General features: G+C 38.5%; 1 long non-coding RNA gene across 1 annotated transcript in view; it reads right to left on the reverse strand.

Annotated features, from left to right (window-relative positions):
• Positions 1 to 7,371, reverse strand: part of LOC138990214 (uncharacterized) — a 42,624-nt gene extending 35,253 nt beyond the window's left edge. Inside the window, exons 1-3 of the long non-coding RNA XR_011466333.1 lie at positions 7,298 to 7,371; positions 2,240 to 2,340; positions 857 to 944 (exon numbers count right to left, since the gene is read on the reverse strand). This is a non-coding gene — a long non-coding RNA (uncharacterized lncRNA). The remainder of the gene's footprint in view (positions 1 to 856; positions 945 to 2,239; positions 2,341 to 7,297) is intronic.
• Between the last annotated feature and the right edge of the window lie 7,040 nt (positions 7,372 to 14,411).

Genomic DNA, 14,411 nt, shown 5'->3' on the forward strand with positions numbered 1-14,411 from the left:
TTCCTCATTATCAATTTCATGTTGATGGACATATAGAGTGATTGCAATTTTTCTTCTCATCCATGCACTAGTGAACATCCTCCATTCTGAAGCAGAATGTTGTGAGTATTTCTAAAGAGTACATTTTAGAAGTGCAATTTTCTAATCAAAGGTGATATACACTTTTAAATGATAGATATTGTTGTGTAATCATCCCCTAAAAGTAACTATTTACTCTGTGAATAAAAGTGAATGAGAAAAAACTGGGGATCATTAGAGATATTTTATTAAGACTTTCATCTATGCATCAAAAATGCATAACCCTTTTATACAAGAAGTGGGGGATTACTGTAACACAACATAAGTAACACTTGTTTTATATTATCTGTAAAAATCAGAAAGCTTTTTATGCATAATGCTCATGATTTTCAGTTCTGCAAATCTTTGAGCCCCTCTTTCTCCAGAGAAAGAATTCATAGCATATTGTCTTCCTATAATCAGTTATTATTTATTAACTGCAGAACATAATATTCCATCAGGCAGCTATTCATAAATATCTACCAATCAGATGTGTAACAAATGCTTACTAAAATTAATAAGTTATGAAACAGAACAATTATGTCATATTCTACAGGTGTGGTAGCAGTGGTTCTGAAATCCAGATTGAACATAGCCTGACCACTCTACCACATATTCAGAATTTGAGATGGTTCCAGCTACTTTTCTGGAGTTATACCAGAGCCCAAAGAAGAAAAAAAAAAACCATACTGAAAGCAAATGCTTTAATGTCTGGTAATACCTGGTATACCTGTGGTGTGAGAGGCTATGTCCTCAAGCAGTGAGCACTGAATATTTTACAGCTTCTGGAAATACTTACACATTTCTTTCTAGTTCTTCAGCATACAGCTCATTTGAGGCTTTATCAGGGATCATCACATCTGATGCAATGACAGTAATATCCATCTCTGCGTATCAAAACAGAGTCCAAAAATTTTTTTTAAATAATGAAGAGATCTGACATCACATTAACAGAAAGGTAAAGATAAACATTTATATTGGAGAAGTGGTCTATGGGCAAATGTGTTCTCTATACAGTACCACAAATACTGTGTTCTTTACAAAGCTGTAGTGCTCTCTGTGTTCTCTGTTGTTGACATGCCCTAACACCTCTGCACATGGAACTTTAAAATAGAATAATAATATTTAAATATTATCATTGAGACTTTTACCTCACCATTTCTCAAAATAGGTTTTAGAAATGTGGCACTGATATTTTTCAACCTCAAGTGAAATTTTTTTTAAAAAATGGGAATTTGGGGACAAATAAGTGAATGAAGGTTTGTATTTTAAAAAGAGTTATCCAAGAACAATATTGCTTTATATAGTTTCATATTTAACATGTCTTAAGCATAATTAATTTTCTACCTTAATTTTATTTTTTTACCTTATGTTAATTAAAAACTACAATTTGTCTATAAGAATATGAGCCTGATTCTTTGGAAGTAATGTTCAGTTGGTGTTATTGGTATCATAAGAGTTTTAGAGTATATTATAGAATATTCTGGCACTAGACACTAAATTGAAATTTTAAAGAAAATGTTGGAAATAGCTGTAAGGGGGAAAAAGTAGCCTTTTAAATCTAATTTGTTATGCACCACAGTAGGGTAATGGATGCAATGAAAGTTCTTTTATTGAGTTCCCATGTCCAAAAGGTATTTAGGGAGCAAAGGATGTTAAGCAGACCCCCTGCAATCCACCTTTAACTGAAGATAGCAGGAAATAAGGTATATCGGTCTGTGTCCTCCTGGTTTTTATTTCCTCGGGAGAACAGCTCTTGCAAAGGACACCTTAGGCTGCTTAGCCGATCACAAAGGGTGCACTAGACGCCCTCGCTGGCTGCTTGAATAGCCTGATCAGAAGGGTGGCCGAAACCATACCGGGAGTTCAATCCTTCAGGTGGGTCTTTTCAAATTCCAATAGAGAGAAGTTCCTGGAGAATTGGTAAGGATTTCACTAGTCCCCAGCAGGTTTGAGATCAAAAGCTTTGGTTAAATAAAAGCCTGCTGGGAAATCTTAAAACCTCTTTGTGATGTAACTTTAAAAAGTTAATACAAAGAACCCTTAGACTGAAGCCATAACAGCATGAACAAAGAGTATATCAAAACTGATTCCATTAAGGGAAAGCGCACATACAAATTCACTTAATTTAAAGAGCAATCCAGTTATATTACTGTGTGAGAGAATAGAACTTAGACCATACCATCGAGCCCATTTAGAAGATGTGCTCATTTCTTGTTACGTATGCCAACTTCATTCTTGGTCATTCAGATATGCTTTCTAAACAACTTATATATTCATTTTCTGAAAGGAGAAAGAGTGATGTGCATTTAAACTCATTCCTCAAGAAGATACTTTTAAAACAAATTAAAATTAAACTTGATGGGGACCCATCCGTCAGTTGGTTATCTCTTTTTCATGGTGTTAAACTGCTAATTGCCCATCCTCCTTAAAATAATAAACCTTCAATTGATATTGATTAGATCATTAATGAATGCATTAATTAAAAGGTAATTTTATAATTAACACCAATTCATTTTTGGCAAGTCACACAGTTTTATTAAGTAAAGTCATCAGTTAATAGTTTCATGGAAATATTTTACTCCATCAACAACCCCCAAAAAACCTTTATTTGATTTTAATGTCTGAATTTTGCACTTTGTTTGAAATCTTTCAAGACATTTTCATGTACTCGATGTCTCACATTTTCACATTAGTCATGTGAGATGAGGTTAACAGGTTAAGCATTGTTTTTCTTTTTATTTTTAATAGATAGGGATGCTGAAGTGCACTTATAGTACAAATAGCATGCTCTCCACTGCACAGCTATTTAGAGAAGGCTCAGACTAGGACCCAGAGCTCCTAATTTCAAGGCTACAAAGTTTTCAATTGAGCAATGTCTCACAGACTTTGGAATGCAATTGCAGCTTATGTTAAAAGATAAAGTGAGGCATATGAAAAATTTTAAGAGTCTACTTGAGCAAAAACCAATTTGAAATAAATAGCATTCAATTTTGCAAATAGAAAGTACCTCTGAGGAGCTGTACAAAATGAAAGACTTTTGTAGACAGAAGGGAGCAGGAATAAGGGTGTTATACTAAGCTAAAAAGTGGGTTGGTTATTATAAGATAATTTTCCTTTAGGGGATAGCAGGGATCTACCAGGGTTTCCCATAGTGGCAAGAACCTGCCTGCCAATTTAGGAGACCCAGGTTTGACCCCTGGGTTGGAAAGATCCCCTGGAGGAGGGCATGGCAACCCACTTCAATATTCTTGCCTGGAGAATCACATGGACAGAGGAGCCTGGTGGGCTACAATCCCATTGGGTCGCAGAGAGTCAGACATGACTGAAGCAACTTAGCACGCAGCACGCAGGGATCTAGCAGGCAGATTATGTAACTAATAATCTAGAGATTATTAGTTATTCATAGCTAATATGGAGATTCCTGATGGACTGGTCTAAGATTGCATTTCTAGGAAAGCTGAAACTGTAATTAAGTCTCAGTTTGGTGATACAGTGTTTATCATAAGTGATCACATTTGGAGCGTGTTGTCTTATTTTTAACACTTAAGTCACACACAGTGGGATTCATCCCAAAGAACTCTTTTCAAGTGTGGTCACTACGGACCATGAATATCCCCAGATTCTCATATTGATAGATGGAGAGACTGATCCTTCTACCATATCCGGTTTTTCTCTTCTTCACTCCTCTCCTTTTATTTCTCTTCTTCAGCTGTTCTGTCATCTGATTAATGATTGGAAAATGAAGAAAGGCAAGTGGCAGATTAAGTCAATCTCTGTGGGGAAAGTATAAAAATCTTTGGGGGCAAGTACTCTTTCAATGAACCGTCCCAGTGATTTTCTCCCCTGCCGGCCTCAACTTTCTTTAGTCTCTTAAAAAACATGAACAAAACTCTCAACTGACTAGCTCTATTGAAAGAGCTCTGTGTTCTTACAGTCTCCTCTGAAACGGCCGAGCCAGCAGCCCCATCCATCCCAGGTGTGTGAGTATCTGTTGGTCGGCTTTCAGCTAATGATTTCCTATTCGTGTCTATCCTGACAGAATGTTCACTCAGGTAGGTGTTCTACTGAACAATTAGCCCTTTGTGATAAACAAAACAAAACAAAACAAAACTTCAACTCAGTAATGAAGGGAAGACATGTTTACTAAATCTGTGATTCCCAAATATGCTTATATAAGTGTATTTACATACACATTCTATATGGATTATATGTGTTCAAACAAATATAGTTCACCTATGAGGTTTTATTAGAATATAAACATTCTGCTCAAACACTAGCTCCATTTTCTTTTTTTGTTTTTTTTTTTTGTTTTGTTTATTTGTTTTTTTTCACTAGCTCCATTTTCAGGCAGAACTATGTGAACTAGCTTATCTTGATACCTTGGATACTTTCAAAGATACCCTAAGACCTTGCTAGGCCTGAAGTTATTGCTTACTTGTGGAGTGCTTTGAATTTTTAAATCCATTCCGATGTGTTACTGCCTATTCTCATATTGGAACTCCAGTCTTGAATTCCAAAAATTCAAAACCCACTACTCTAGCAAATAAATAATTCGAACATGAAATGTATTCTATGAGCCCCTGGCATACTATCACCAAGATTCTGGACTCCAAATAAGTTATTTTAAAAGTATATGTTATAGAATCAGTCTCAAGACATTTACACTTTTGTAGTGGAAAAAGTACCTGCAGAGAGAACATACAAATTCACGAACTGTTCAATAATTTTAAATGGATGCTGCCTCCTCTGTGACCCCACCTAATCTTAAATGTGCCATGCTGTGCCTAGTCTATTCAGTCATCTCTGACTCTTTGTGACCCCATGGACTGTATGTACCCCACCAGGCTCCTCTGTCCATGGGGATTCTTCAGGCAAGAATTGGAGTAGGTTGCCATGCCCTCCTCCAGGGGATCTTCCCAACCCAGGGATAGAACCCAGGTCTTCCACATTGCAGAAAGATTCTTTATCATCTGAGCTACCAGGGAAGCCCATGAATACTGGAGTGTGTAGCCTAGCCCTTCTCCTGGGGATTTTCCCAACCCAGGAATCAAACCAGGATCTCCTGCATTGACGGTGGATTCTTTGTCAGCTGAGCTACCAGGGAAGCCCCATATCTTAAATACATCTACTGTAATATAACATTTATACACCTTATTTCAGGGCTCCCCAAAACCTGAGTTGTGGACCAGTACCGGTCCATGGCCTGTTAGGAACCTGGTCACACAGGTGAGTGGCAAGTGACTGTCACTCCCCATTACTCTCGTTACATCCTGAAACATCCCCACCTCCGTCATCTATGGAAAAATTGTCTTCCAAGAAACCTGTCCCTTGTGCCAAAAAGGTTGGGGACTGCTGTTTTACTTCACGTGGAGTTTCATGTGTCTTTTTCATCAGAGTCAGAGACTCTTATTTATTATTGCTTCTTCACAGTGACTATCACAGAACACATGATAGGTGCTCAATAAACACTGCTGCTGCTGCTAAGTCGCTTCAGTCGTGTCCGACTCTGTGTGACCCCATAGACGGTAGCCCACCAGGCTCCCCCATCCCTGGGATTCTCCAGGCAAGAACACTGCAGTGGGTTGCCATTGGCTTCTCCAATGCATAAAAGTGAAAAGGGAAAGTGAAGTCGCTCAGTCGTGTCCAACTCTTCGCAACCCCATGGACTGCAGCCCACCAGGCTCCTCCGTCCATGGGATTTTCCAGGCAAGAGTACTGGAGTGGGGTGCCATTGCCTTCTCCATAATAAATGTTAGCTGAGCTAATTAAAACTAGATGAGCACCTGGAGGACAAGAAGAACAGATGATTATGTGCGGATTTTTTTTCAGTGTCCAAAACAGGAAAAGCAAAAATTAATATCTAGAATTCTTTTCAAAGGGAAAATAGCTATCTTTTCTGACTGCTAAATTATACATCTCACTGGAAAATATTCAAATATCTCAAGATAATTCTTCTATTAGAGAAAATCAGTTTTTATGATTTGGTGTATATCTCTCAGCTGTTAATCTATGTGCTTACAGGTTGACTTAAAAAATTGAAGTCATAGTATGTACATTTTATTCAATGACTAGCTAAAAATTTAACATTATATTTCTGATTCCTTTCCATGATACAAGTGTTTCCCTTTATTTGGCTATGGTAGCCTCTATTTTGTATATTTCATCATGTATTTAATTCTATTGACAGATATTTAGGTTATATTCAATTGTTATTCTTATAAACAGTGCTTCAATAAATATCTTTTAACATCTTTGCAAATTCAGGTTTATTTTCTTGGCACAAATTCGTAGACATGAAATGGACTTAAAATGTTAAACTATGTTGTTAAATTATTCTAGAAAAAAAGGATGTGCTAATTTACACTCCCACCAACTGTGTGTAAGCCATTTTCTCTATAACCTTGCCTGGATATAATTCATTTTAAAAATCTTTGTTAATCTAATAAGGAAAGAAGTTTCATTGGTTATTGTTGTTATTGTTTTTCCATTGTTGTTTTAAATTCTAGACTACTTAGGGACCTTTTAAATAAATCAGTTCTTGATAAATCACACATGGACCACCCATGAAACATGTTCAGCACCAAATTAACTCTCCTCTTCCACTCAGTTGCGTTTCCTTCTCTTTGCACGAGCACTAAACATGAATCAAAGAAACAAGATCTTAATATTAGGTTAAACATACCTGCTGCTGCTGCTGCTGCTGCTAAGTTGCTTCAGTCGTGTCCGACTCTGTGTGACCCCATAGACGGCAGCCACCAGGCTTCCCCGTCCCTGGGATTCTCCAGGCAAGAACAATGGAATGGGTTGCCATTTCCTTCTCCAATGCATGAAAGTGAAAAGTGAAAGTGAAGTCGCTCCTTCGTGTCCGACCCTCAGCGACCCCATGGACTGCAGCCTACCAGGCTTCTCCGTCCGTGAGATTTTCCAGGCAAAAGTACTGGAGTGGGGTGCCATTGCCTTCTCCGAAACATACCTAGGAGAGCTGAAATATATATATATTTTTTTTTCATAAATAAATCTAAAACTAAAATGTGTAGGAGAGCTCAAATATGTATTTTTTTTCATAAATAAAATCTAAAATAAAATGTGTTTGGTTATTGACTAAATTGCTTTATCATCGTTCCCCTCTGTTAATGTGGATAACTGAGTAAATGATAAAATAATTTACAAATTATATAACCCTGTTGTAGGAACAAGCCTACAAATCACATCAGTTACTGGTAATAAGACCACCTACCTCTAAGTTTTTTGAAGGCTCTACTGGGATTGTTAACAATTTGACCACAAAGTCTAGAACTCAAGAAGCTGCTGACATGATGTAGCAGTGTGAAAAAGTCTGTGAAACAAGAGAGAGGTGTCTAAGAATATAGCACTCATGACATGAATAAAAACCATTTTATATTTCTATAGTCCCAGTAAGTGTAGATGCCAACCTTGCCTTGGAAAAAGAAATAGCACCTTTATACCTCAAAGCTTTACAACCTTATCCCAAGGAGTAAACACTGTCAATATTTCTTGCTCATGAATAATGGTAAGGTCTTTGTGAGAAGGTCTTACAGATTTCACAAATTTCTTTGTGGACTGGATCAGCTCTTCCTTATAGCCTTCCAGTGAGGATGAAATCTATATTTTGAAGATTGGTGTGAAGAGCTCTAGCCCCACTGCACTCTACAACTCACCACAAAAAGGAGCTGCAGTGAGCTGTCAAGCATGTTTACTGAGAGACAGTAGTTATATTAGTTGTCTATTGCTATACAGCAAACCCAAATTTTAGTGACTTAAAGTGTTAGTTGCTTAGTCATGTCTGACTCTTTGTAACCCCATGGGCTGTAGCCTGCCAGGCTCCTCTGTGGAATTCTCCAGGCAAGAATACTGGAGTGGGTAGCCATTCCTTTCTCCAGGGGATCTTCCTGACCCAGCGATGGAACCTGGGTCTCCTGCATTGCAGGCAGATTCTTTACCATCTGAGCCATCTGGGAATGCTAGTGACTTAAACCACACACATTTACTATCTCACAGTTTCTGTGAGTTTAGAGTCTAAGGAGAGCCTAGCAGGGTCCCTGGCTTCAGGGTCTCTCAGGAGGCTATAATCTAGACGTCAACTGGTGCCACAGTCACGTTAGAGCAGACAGATCTGCTTTAATGCTCACTTTAGCAGTTGCCTGGATTCAGTTCTTCATGGGCTATTGGAATGGTCTCAGCTCCTAGCCGGCCATTGGTCAGAGGTTGCTCTTGGTCAGATATGGCTCTCCAACATGGACACTTGGTTCTTCAAAGTCAGCAAGAGTGAGACACTGCTAGCAAACCAGAAGTCATGGTCTTCTATAACCTAATAACTTTGTTCATATTCTATTCTTTAAAAGCAAGTCACTAGGTTCAAGGCAGGGGAAGGGGTGAATTGTACAAGTTAGTGAATACTGGGAGTTAGGGAGGGCTTCCCGGATATCACTAGTGGTAAAGAACCTGCCTGCTAATGCAATAGATGTAAGAGATGTGGGTTCAATCTATGGGTCGGGAAAATCCCCTGGAGGAGAGCATGGCAACCCACTCCAGTATTCTTGCCAGGAGAATTCCATGGACAGAGGAGCCTGGTGGGCTGCAGTCCTTGGGGTCGCAAAGATTTGGACATGACTGAATTAGCACAGGGAGTCAGGGATCATTGGAGGCTACCTTAGAAGGCTGTCTACCACAGAGGATGGTTGCTCAGTTAGTAACAGGCATAAAGGACTCTGGGGAAAAGTGGAAAGGAGAGTGTCAGCAGACAAGGTAGGAGAGGAATTTCTCGGGAAAAGGCTCACAATAAGTGATACATACACTGTCAACAAACTAAGTTGAATCTGGGGGTCTCTAGCCCCCTTGGGAAAATGTATTAAGTCTCAGATCAAATCAGTATGTACCATGTTAAACCATTAACTTCTCATATTATGTATTATTGGGGAAAATCAAAATAGTTAAAATGGGTGACAATGGCAAAATAATGGGTAACAGAGAAACACAACCTCAGCCAAGAGGGAAAATATTCCATAACTAATATAAAAAAGGATTGTCATTCTTATTCTCTCAAAATGTGTATTTAACAATTAACACTGAGAAAGTGAAATTAATGACATTCAAAATACTCTGTATTAATCTGTATTTATTCTATCTAAACATGCACCCATGCCATTTATTTGTCATTTGTCGAGCTTAAATTTTGAGTTTGTCTTGTCAGGACCGCAGACTTCATGATTATTTAATGTTTGCCTTTCTTTTGCACCTGCCACTCACTTTGATAGGATAGTTGGTTTAAGGTAAGGGTATATTGGAGTTTATAAAACAAAATAGAGAAAATACAGCTTACTGACTTATATGGGGAAGGAGGTTTATAATCATAACTAGGATTTTTATTATAATGGCTCTTCTAGTAAGTTGAGTTAATCAGCTGAGTGTTTGCAAGGATGGGTTATGTACATGTTTCTATAATAACAAAAATGAACAGAGATATAGCAGATAAATTGTCTTAACAGGTTTTGCTTGGTTTTAGTGCAAAAACTTACTAATTAATGCAAGTGTTGCAATCATTTTTATGACATTCCCTGAAGATGGCACTTTAAGGGTTATGCCATATGCTGATTGACAGCAGCCATAATTCCATACAATGAGACTGTATCATATTGTTTGAAGTGAGGTGATATTCATCTCTTGAAACTGATCAAACATATCATTGCATCAAACAGTATTACAATATAATCACACTGTATGTGGAGCCTGCCAAGGCTGATCATCATGTTGTACTCTTTTCCCACGGACTTCTCTAATAGAACTTGTGACACACCACTGCATCCACATTTTCCTTTAAGAACTCAGAATCTACGAAAGAGAAAAATCTGCATAAAATCGTGGTTTGGTTATGCTGTGTGAGTGTTCATTTGTCGACTGCTTTAGAATTACAAATTTCCTTCCACAAAGATCTCCCTAAGTATACAAATAAAAACCTGGTAAGACCAAGATAAAAAGAGAAGATTCCAAACAGGGCAGAAAATAATTCAAATGCCTTTTATTTGTCTTCCATAAACAAGCAAACATGGAAGACATGTCTTTCGTAAAAAATACTTTTTAGTGTCAGAAACTTCCAATGGTGTTTTTTCCTAATGTACTGTTTTGCAAAGTCACTTACTATATGTACTGACTTTGGGGCTATTGCAGCTGCAGGTGAAAATTATATTAGAACCTATTCTTCTACTAGTTGTAGTTGCTGCTGATCTTGGAAAAGCAATGCTAGGATGGGCAGAAATAAATGAGGGTGATTTGGCCTATTAGTGGCATTTTTAGTGGTATGAAATTCTATAACAGTAGCTTTTAGACTGTGATATAATTTAGGAATTGCCCTTTAATTATCCATCCATCCATCTCTCCATCCATCCATCCATTCAGTAACTTGTAAAAAAGCCATGGGGATACTTTGGGGATTATGTTCAGAATAGTTTACAAACAGGATGCTAGGATGGGAGCCATCGCCTATTCACACTGACATTCACTAAGAGATGTGTTACCGCTTCTGGTCCTCCAGTGCTGACCTGTGTGAATCTCTGCGATGTCGCCATCCTATCTGGACCTTATTAATTTGCCTGAGCCAGCCCTAGCCCTAACCTGTTAGGTTTAGCGTCCTTAGCCTTCTGGGCCTGCAGAAACTATATGGGTCTTTCAGAGAGGCACTGGGATGCAGGAGCACAGAGGCACTCTCTGACTGGTTACCCAAGCACTCACACTGCGACCTCTCTTCGACTGCTTCTGCACTGTGGTGCGCACAGGTGAGGCTGGAGGATTCTGGAATTCCCCCAAGATACAAAACCAGAGAGCTCTCTGTTCCCAGATTCTGCTAATCATGGGCATTTCTTCCAGATCAGGTGCAGGAAGAGCAGAGCAAAGACCCTTCTCAGAGACACCACCAGTATTTAAGCTCTGTGCTTCCTTTCTGACCATTTTCTCCTTTACTTCTCTTCTTTAACTATAGAAACTTCATTTAATATACAGTGAAAAACACTGACTTTTCATCTCTTTTCCCCAAATATTTGGTTTGTGATATTAATATCATGCTTTCAGATCTTTAGGGCATGTCTGATACACAAATGCCCAGAATTTTGAAATTCAAATCTGAGAACTGTCTTTTCCCCTCTCTTTTACACAATTGAAGTGACTTAGCAGCAGCAGCAAGAGCATCCATTGCCTCAGCAAGTAAGGAAAAAGTCTTAGCAGCTGTTCAGTGGTGAAGAGTGGACACCTTTCCCTCTTTTCTCTCTTGCTTCTTTGTCTCCTACTTCGTTAATTTTGTCGTTCGACCTTCCCCTCTCCCCTATTTTCTTAAGAGTTTAGTTGGCTGGGTTTTTTTTCCCCCTAGCTTGTTGAATAGAATAGTTAGAATTGAGTTATATTATACATGGTTTTTTGTTTGTTTGTTTTTTGTTTTGTATTTTTTTGCTATTAGATGCTTTAGATTTTGAAACAATCAAAAATTCTTTTTTTTCCCCTCTAGCAAAAAAGTTAGACCTACAGTACAAATACGGACTTTCCATGTGGTGCTAGTGGTAAAGAACCCCCCTGAAAATGCAGGAGACATAAGAGACCCAGGTTCAATCTCTGGGTTGGGAAGACCCCTGGAGGAAGGAATGGCAACCCACTCCAGTATTCTTGCCTGGAGAATCCAATGGACAGAGGAGCCCCGCAGGCTACAGTGGGTCTCAAAGAGTCAGACACAACTGAAAAGACTTAGCATGCACAATACAAATAGCTTGTTTTTTCCTGAATACTTATAGACTGCTGACCAGATGGTACATTAGCTCCAAACACTTCAATGTGTGTTTTCTACAAATAAGAGTGTCCTCCTACTGACCACAACACAACTAACAAAACCAGGGAATGAATTTTGATACACTCCTGCCCTTTGGTCCACAGACCACATTCCAGTTTCAACTGATGCAACAATAATGTTTGTAACCAAAGGATCCACTTCAGAAGCACACACCATATTACTTATCATGTCTCTTTAGTCTCTTAGACTGGAATATTCTTCAGTTTATGCTTGACTTTCAGTCCAGTATTGATATTTTAAAGAAGAATTAAATTACTTTGTAGAATTACCCCCAGTTTAAATTTGCCTGAAGTTTCCTCATGATTTGATTCAGATCACAGTATCACAGAAGTGAGGCAGTGTTCCTCTCAAAGCATCAGACCGGGTCATGCATGGTTTCCATAGCTGATGTTCACTGTCCCCACTTGCTAAAAGTGATGTCCTCCAGGCTTTTCCCCCTTTTGTCGGTATGAAAACATACCGAATCCTGTTCTTCATCAAATTTAAATCCTTTCATTCATTCATTTATGTTGGTATGGTCTCTTGGTCTTTTATTTTACTTAATATTGTAAATTCTACAAGTTATTATCACATTACTATCAGTATTTTTTAAAGTTTTTATTTTTTGGTGTGGACCATTTTAAAAGTCTTTATTGAATTTTTTACAATATTGTTTCTGTTTTATGTTTTGTTTATTTGGCCATGAGGCATGTGGGATCTTAGCTCCCCAACCAGGGACTGAAGCTGCACCCCTGCGAAGTCTTAGCCACTGGACTGCCAGGGAAGTCCCTTCTATCAGTATTAATACTCCAATTATGTCCAGTGTGGCTAGCAGGAGCCCATTTAAACTGACCTTTAGGCTCTTTTGATATGTTCCCAATCATTTTTTTTAAATATATTTTTGGTTTATGGTAGAAGTTTCAGATCTTTGGTTTATGGTAGAAGTTCCAGATTTTTCTTGTAATTTTATTCCCCCTTAGTCCCAGAATCAGCCATTTCTCTAAAAATTCTTTTTCTTTTTTTACTGGAAAATAGTATTTGGAAGCCAAGACTCGAGTGCTGTGTATGTTCATTGTTATTGGAGTGTTGGTGCTTCCCAGCTCTATCAGAAGATAGAGCCAGGAAGTATACTTATGCGTATACCATGTATCTACCTTGACACTTATTTCTATCTATAGAAATTGAAAACTGTCTCTCTATAAGTTATACATATGCTGAAAACCATGAGCTCGTCTTACACTTCCAGTCACATGTTGATTCTAGTTTTCTCCCTTTTCCATGTATGTAATCTTCTCTAATAATGAGAATACAAGCTTCCACAGTTCCTCAGATGTTGACTTATGTAATCAACCTCACTTTATGCAACCCATCTCCCATCCCTACTATGACTCCCTCCCACACACAGATGCCTCTTCCCCTTGCTTGGGCTCTGACTCCCGTGTGGATACCTTCTCACCCTGTTCAGGCTGATTCCTCAGGCTATTTTGCCTGCCACCCTTGACTAGCTATTCTCTTCATCTTGTTTAGACCCTTATATCCTCTTATCTTGCTCTGTCTCACCTAGCAGCTTTGTTGATGTTTGTTGCGGCTTTAGAAATAAATTATTCAGGAAGGGGAAGGAGAAGCAGTCAAGTTTTTCCATGAAATGTTTTCATTATCCTTTTTAATCGAGAGTTGAGTTAGCAGAAAAATAAGAAGAATCCAAGGGCCAAAAGAAAAAAGGAACTAAGAACCCAAGTGGTGACTGCAAGAACTAACAAGGCAGTGTAGGAGCTGGGGTGGTGGTTATGGCTCAGAAACATAGCAGCTTTCATTTTCATACCCAGAAGGGCAAAGGAAACAAGGACTTGGAAATTCTGTAGGGAAGTGGGGATAAATCCAGGATCATTTAAGGGCTTCCCCTTCCATAAAATGATAGAGAGGACATAATCTGCACACTAGCAAAAGAGACCACAAGGAAGAAAGCTATTGAGGCTATTGCTTCACGAAAAACCACTCCAAAATTCAGTGATTTAAAACAACAAGCATTTATTTCTCCCTCATGGGTCTGTGAGCTATTGTGATTCATTTTTAAAAACTCAATTTCAGGATTCAGCTCTGGACTCAAACTGCAGGCTCGGTTGAATTCAGGTCTACTTCATATATGTCCATATGCTCCCCCATTGTGTTCTCACAGTGAATGATAGACAGCAAAGCAAAGGGGACATGCAACACCTGTTAAAACCTCAGCTCAGAGAGGCACTGTTACCTCCACCCAATCCTGTTGGTCAAAGCAAGTCACGTGGCCAAGCCCAACACCAGTGGGTTGGGGACAGTACTCTGCCTCCTCTAGTGGGAGACAATGCCAAGTCAATGAAAAAGGATATATATATGTACTGTATAACCCCCAAAACAGGGAGGAATTGGTAACAATAACTCAATGTACCATATGTACCATGAACACTATGTACACAAATTTTATTATGTTTACCTACAAAAGATTATTTGAATATATTTATTAATACCAAAAAACCCTCCACTTTCT

Source organism: Bos mutus, chromosome 2 (genome assembly GCF_027580195.1).
Source record: "Bos mutus isolate GX-2022 chromosome 2, NWIPB_WYAK_1.1, whole genome shotgun sequence".
In the NCBI taxonomy this organism is placed as follows: Eukaryota; Metazoa; Chordata; class Mammalia; order Artiodactyla; family Bovidae; genus Bos; species Bos mutus.